At 33.8% G+C, this 7279-nt stretch overlaps 1 protein-coding gene across 3 annotated transcripts in view; it reads right to left on the bottom strand.

Annotated features, from left to right (window-relative positions):
* Positions 1-7279, bottom strand: part of LOC106879038 (FAD-dependent oxidoreductase domain-containing protein 2) — a 145050-nt gene that overhangs the window by 53930 nt on the left and 83841 nt on the right. The window contains exon 1 of one of the 3 annotated variants that reach the window (XM_052967458.1): positions 2316-2525. The exons of 1 other annotated variant lie outside the window; for it this stretch is intronic. The gene's annotated coding sequence lies outside the window, so the exon portion shown is untranslated. Of the gene's footprint in view, positions 1-640; positions 660-2315; positions 2526-7279 lie in introns of those variants that run through there. One more of the 3 variants, XM_052967461.1, reaches the window with a different exon arrangement.

Genomic DNA, 7279 nt, shown 5'->3' with positions numbered 1-7279 from the left:
TTCAGAAAGGTAAAGGTTACAATTTTTTTTTCTTTTTGCGTTTAGCTGTTATTTCTAGCATATCAAGTTTCCCTCAGTGTCTAATCCCAATGTGCACCTTTTTTAAAATTTATTTACGTTGTTTAGAAAATAAAAATTATTTTGTTCACAAAATTTAATTAAAAGAAAAAAAATGTATGAAGTTAACAAAAACAGATAGTGTGTTATTTTTATTCCTTCTACCTATCTACGTTGTTTAGAAAAGAAAAAAGTAATTTTAAAAAAATTATTTACTTTGTTTAAAAGAAATTATTTACTAATTTGCATACTAGCGCACGCGCACACACATATTTATTTGCGCGCGTGCGCGCACTTTTCGTAGGATCGACCACTCACGACTAGCTAGCGCGACTGCGCGTTCGGGTCCGCTCTGCTTGAGTAGTACCAATAAATCCTACATAACTTAAAATGCTTTCCATATAGGTATTTTCTCTTATATATGTAATACTAGCTTGTAAATCTATGATAACAAATGTACAGGAAGCCTGTTAACTTATATATACCATCATACATGCTGATCATATAACTTAAATAACTGCAAAAATAAAGATGGATTAGACGACTGCGAGAAATAAGAACTATAATCATTGTTGATGATTACCTGGTGTTAAATATTGAGGCAGTTAACAACCAGCGTAACTCTGCCCTCAAACATGACGAGGAAAGAAATTTTGTTATAAGTCAGCTTACTTCAAATTTTTCTGCCTACTTTGTTATGGCTTTCTTTGAATATTCTTTACTAGTTTAAAAAAAATAAAACATGACTTTAACAGGCAGGTTTACAATGGTAATTTGTAATCCGTCATGGTGTTTGTTTTATGTTTGGTAGCAGCACTTCTGTATAAGATCTTGGGATTCTTCATTTCAAGTATGCTGTTGATTTCTAGATCTAATACTTATAGAAATAAACAGAAATTATTCTTAACTTGTACAACTTAAACTTCGCCAGAAAGTTGTCGGAAGAGCATTTCGAAATGAAACGCAATGTTGTTAAGCGTGTTAAGTCAATAAGAATACAGTAAATGAAGCAATTGTAATATTCAGCAGAGCTAACAGGAGAATTGTCACCCAACCCGTCAGAAATTGCTGCTTAAACTCCCTTAGATCACATCTATCGTCACAAAAACGACGGAAACATTTGATAATGTAGTCCTAGAAATGTGGTGAATTATTAATAAGATGGAGGGTCATTTTATAATGCCTTTGACCATAGGTCTGCTCAATCAAGGCTGACCTGAAGCTAAGCAGCAACAACTATAGGAAGTAGTTAAAAATAAAGCTTAAACTTTTAACTAACGTTAAGAATTGAGAGAGACTAGATACTCTACTTTAGATATGCAGGAAGGTACTAAAACAGATCAAAGCTGCAAAGAGAAATTCAAAGTTGAGAAAATGAGAAAGAGAAGAAAATAAAAAGAGGAAAAACGTAAAGGTAGAGAGAAGATAAATAGGGGGAAAATACAAGCATTGAAAAGAAAGAATGAAAGGCGTGGGGAAATGCGTAAGAAAGAAGAGAGAGAAAAGAGGAAAGAGAGAGAAAGTGAGTGAGAAAGATCAACAGATAAGGTGAAAGATTAATAATAAACAAATAGTAACGTGTTTGATTCTTTTGACAAGCAGTAAGAAGGAAAATCTATAGATAAAAATGAAAGTTTGCAAAAAGAGAGTGATATAAATAAAAGAGATAAGAAGAGGGTATATCAGAGCAAAATAGCGAGAGAAAAACAACGAGGAATAAATGTTCTTACAACTTAAGCGAGTTTAGTGGAATAAAAAGAGGTTGTTAGGGAGTGAGGGGGTGAGAGAGAGAAAATGAGTGGTGGAGTGCAACAATGAATGATAAGTGAAATGAAGAAAGGAAAAGAAGGAAGAGAAAACGGGGTAGAAAATGAGAAGAGAAATAGAAAGATATAAAATCAGAGAATGTGGAATTTAGAGATATTAAAGAAAAGCTATAAAAAGAAATATTGCGAAAACAGAATGAAAAATTATAAGATTCAAAAATAAAAAAATCATGATAAGCATTCAACTCAACTAATTAACTGCAATAAGGGTTTTGTAAACAATGCTAACTAATTGCAATTAAAAAAATAAAACATAATAATAATAATACTGCTGCTGATAATGATGATGATGATGATAATGACGATGACGAGAAGAAGAAGAAGAAGAAGAAGAAGAAGAAGAAGAAGAAGAAGAAGAAGATAGGTACAATGGTATACCATACCAGATTCTTTCTTTTCTTAAACTACTGAAATAATATTGTTTGAACTTACAGTATAAATTACATTCTTTAAAATACCATTCCTGCAACTAACAGCAATAGGACACGACTTCGAGCAGGTTGTGTTGCAGAGTGACTTCTTCACAGGAAGTCATTGACAATATACACCCACTAGTTTCACCATTATTGATTTTCAATGAATCAAATGCTTTTGCTGTGTGACGTATATTGTTATAATAACCCAAATAAGCCTATCAGCTCTTAGTTTCATATATAGCAGATCATTCTCTAAGTTGTTTACATCGTAGTATTTTCATTATCTATAAAAATATTTCTCATCCGGTACTTGTTAGACAAGAATTCTGTAGCGGATTCTCAATACAATAAGCAATTGTTAAGTACTAAAAATAAACGTTTTAATTTTAAAAATTCAGGTTTTGGGTTGTGATTTCTGAACAGGAACAATTATCTGGAGTTAATCTAGTTAAGTTTTTATTCAATAAGCTAAATGAAATCTTGCATAACTCGTAAATAACTTAACGTAAGAAAAGAAAATCCACTGTTAAAACTCATTACTGTATATTGGGGAATGTAGGTTAAATGTAGACCGCATTGGGTGTAAGATAAACAATATCTACCAGAACTTTTCTCTAATGTAAACAACACAAGAAAAGTTATAATGCGTCACATTAATGTGCATGTATGGGTATCTATACATATATGTGTATAGATTTACAATTACAAGACAAATTGTGGTCCAACTTGTTATTGTAAAATAAGTAAATACGTAAATGAATAAATAAATACAGTACTCTACAAAAAATTATTGCGTACTCTGTAACATCAATGTCTAGCTTTTTTATATATAACTTTATGTATAAGCAAACAATGTATGTACACACACACACACACACACACACACACACACACACATGTATATATTACATATATTACATATTTCAGTCATTAGATTGTGGCCATGCTGGAGCACTACCTTGAAGAATTTCAGCGGAGCGAATCGATCCGAATACTCTTTTTTTAATGTTTGGTACTCATTCTATCGCTCTTTTTTGCCGAACCGCTAAGTTACGGGGGACGTAAAACACACCAACGCCGATTGTTAAGCGGTGGTGGGGAACAAACATAAATACGAACACACACACACACATATACGACGGATTCTTTCAGCCTCTGTCCACCAAATCCACTCAAAATCTTGGTCGGCCCAAGGCTATAGTAGAAGACACTCGCCCAAGGTGCTATGTAGTGGAACAGAACTCAGAACCATGAGGATGAGAAGCAAACTTCTTACCACACAGTCACACCTGCGCCCATAATACATATATAAACTGTTTTCGATATGGCGGCCCCATATTACAATAATACTTTACCTGCGTACAGCTTCAAAGTTACGACTAACTACACCTCTAACTCACTCCTTTCAAAACAGTGATCAACCCTCGTAAGATTATTACATTCACAGCCTCTTTTCTGTTACACGTTTCATCAAATATTTCCAGAAACTTTCAAACAGAAGAGCATTTTCCAATTAATTGTTACAATAAATCATCCAGCATGAAAGTAAATACAGCATACTCCAGACATGAAAACTATAACAAAGACTAAATGCACGTGAAAAATACTAATGCGTGTTCAGCCGGCCATACATGTGATGTACAGATGATAATATATGAAGCAGAAGTTAGCTGTGGTAAACTGAACCCCACCATAGAGCATAAATACTGCATTAGTATGGTAGGAAATATATCTAAGTTGTATCACTTTAATTATCCACGTCATCTTTCAGACACAAGAAATATACAAATAACATTATTCGTGTACACATAGCGTTTACATCTTAGCTAAGTGTAGACCGCACATTAATGAGCCTAAAATGTGAAACTTTCGTACTGCTAAAACGAAGGCTAATATTCAATGAAGTCTAAAATTCTGGACATTATCTGAATACAAGAGCAGAATAATTTACGAAATACTGTCTTCATAAGATTTCGGAAAAACACAACACCCCTGCAGAATATAATCACTTATGTACTTCCCTTTAGTCCTTTACTTCTTGGGTTTTCTGAATAATTAGACACACACATATACGCACACACATACACACACATAACATACACACAACACACACATATACATACGAACATACGAACATACATACATACATACATACATACATACATACATACATACATACATACATACATACATGTGTATGTGTGTCTCTATGCGTTCGCATAATTATTTAGAACTGGGTTTCAAGTTTCACCTAACAGCATATAGAAGTTGTAGTAGTAACTTTCTTTTATAATGCACTTTCTTATAGAAAGAAAACTTGCTTTCAGTTCCGCAACAGTACTTGTTGAATAAGTCGTTAGACGAATGCTAAAGTCCCAGTCGAAACTAATTTTTTTAGTAAATTTGATTCCTCTATTCGACCCTCGTCTCCTGATTTATGAACCTTCTGCATGTTATCCCTAAAATTAGTTTCAAATAACACACAAATTAATGCATTCTACTGCGCAGCACTACACATCTACACACGCACACGCCGCACACACACACACTCACGCACACACAAACACACATACACATTCATGATATATAAGAGCGCACCTCTGTGTACCTATCTGCATAATCACATGCATTCACACGCATTTATGTGTGCATATATTTATATGTATTTGTGTGCATGCGTATGTTTATATATTCATATTCACGGAGGCATGGCTGAATCCTGTTCGGTTACTTTTCTAAAAATTTTCACTAACAGAGAAAACTCATTTCCCACCTAGTGACAAAGCTTTCCCGTCATCTATAACCGCGCGCGCGCGCAAACGCACACACAAATATAAATGCTTAGGTGTGCATCTACAAGTATATGTAAGTGCGTGTGACGGTACGGGCTTGCACATGTCTGTGTGTGCATGTGTATGTACGATTGCATGTATGTATGTATGTCATTATTCAGTTTATTTCAAGATTTCTTGCCAACAGAGAAAGAACCAGTTTCTAACCAAGATCCAAGGCTCCTTCATCAGCAACAGGATATTTTTGTTTGTATGTATGTATGTGCAGAGTTGTATATTTTATGCATGTATTCTCATGCATATAGTTGCATATCTAGACATGCTCGTATATATTTAAATGATAAATTTCTGGAAAGTTTTACAGATTTTTACAGTTCCAGTGATGGATTGGATCTGTAGTCTTCGAATTAGCTTTCTCCTTTGTGGTTTTGAGAAGCTTAATTTCTCAAGATTGGTATTTTAGCAGTGTGTTACATATCCCAGGGCCCCAATGATTAAAGGTATAAACCTGAACTTGTAATCTGGATAGAAGAACTGCAGATTTCTCAATGGAAATGTATATATGTATGTTTCCCAAGTTTTACTTTTCGAATTTATCACCAACAGAACCAGCTTCTAGCATGGGCCAAAAGCATTTTTAACTCAGACATCAGCAGGATAGCCATGTATGTATACAGGAGTTTGTGTGTGTGTGTGTGTAGAAATGTTCGTACGTATGTATGTATGTATGTATGTATGTATGCACGTAGCTATGCATGTGCGTATGATTGTATGTTTCACTAATCCAAAACATTACGTTGGTAACATTTTAGTGATTACGTATAATGGTTCAATTCTGACATGAAGCCAGCAATTTTAATGCGTAGGGGTTAGTATATTATATAGAACATAGTGCTCAGCTGGTACTTATTTTATCGACCCCGAAATGATGAAAGGCAAAGTTAACCTCAGCGGAATTTGAACTCAGAATATAAAGAACCGGAAGCAATGGCATCAAGCATATTGTCCAACGTGCTAACGATTCTGTAAGCTCACCTCTTTACAATGATTATGTATAATATATATATATATATATATATATATATATATATATGTGTGTGTGTGTGTGTGTGTGTGTGTGTGTATATGTATATGTATATGTATATGTATGTATATTTCTATTTATGTATTTTATAATCATTTGAATTCTTCCTATAAAAAAGGAGCGTATCGGAAATTTTAACATGAATCTTCCACTAATACTATATGTGTTGGTATGTATGTATTTAATAACTTGGGTGTTCTTTATAATTATCCTGGGACAGTTTCTCTTAGCAACAACATCATACCGCAATGGGAAGTAATAAACTAATGATATTTTTGAGACCTCAAGTATAATGTCTTCTATAGAAATGCGACATAATGGACATTTTCCGTCACATCTTGGGGTATTATGCGCTTCACTGCCTCCTCTGTTCATTACGTATTTCTTAGCTATTAATAGTTCCTCGATTGCCAGCTACACTCTTCGAAATATGCTGCAGTGTGACGATCACGAATCCAAGGGAGACTACATTTCGTGTTCATATCATCATCCTTGAATTTCTGAGAAACATACTATTTATAACCATTTTTGTGGTATGCAGAATATTTCTGTTGCAGGTCTTTGTTGGATTTCGGGCACTCGTGGGAAATCATTAAGAAGCGAATATCCCAAATGTTAGTATCGGCCATGGAACTGCAAATACGTTCTATGTTTTTGCCCTATACTTAGAGGAAAGCCCTTATTGCTAATTTAAAAAAAAATCTGTTGTAATATTATTTGTTCACGTTATCTTTGTTAATGACATATTTGTATGGTATCTTTACATCACTACGTAGGTAACTGTAAACTTGCTTATGCATAAATGCAAAGATTTTTCAATTTGGGAGACAGTATTTTCCGTGTTCAACTGTCTGATATGAAACCTTTTCACCAAATTACATACCTGTTTCAACAGGAAATGTTATTAAATATTCAGAAATATTCCCAACATTCGTGAGAATGTCCTCAACCTAAATCCGAGCACAAACTAAGCTTTGATTGCGGAGACAATTGTCTACAATCTAGTCTTCAACATGAAAGCACTAGCTTTTTACAAAAGAAGTAACAATGGATTAACGCCAGCATATATATATATATATATATATATATATATATATATATATA

This window comes from Octopus bimaculoides, chromosome 1, assembly GCF_001194135.2.
Source record: "Octopus bimaculoides isolate UCB-OBI-ISO-001 chromosome 1, ASM119413v2, whole genome shotgun sequence".
Taxonomy (NCBI): Eukaryota; Metazoa; Mollusca; class Cephalopoda; order Octopoda; family Octopodidae; genus Octopus; species Octopus bimaculoides.
The sequence above is the reverse complement of the archived record's forward strand: the minus strand, read 5'-3'. Positions and strand labels throughout refer to the sequence as shown.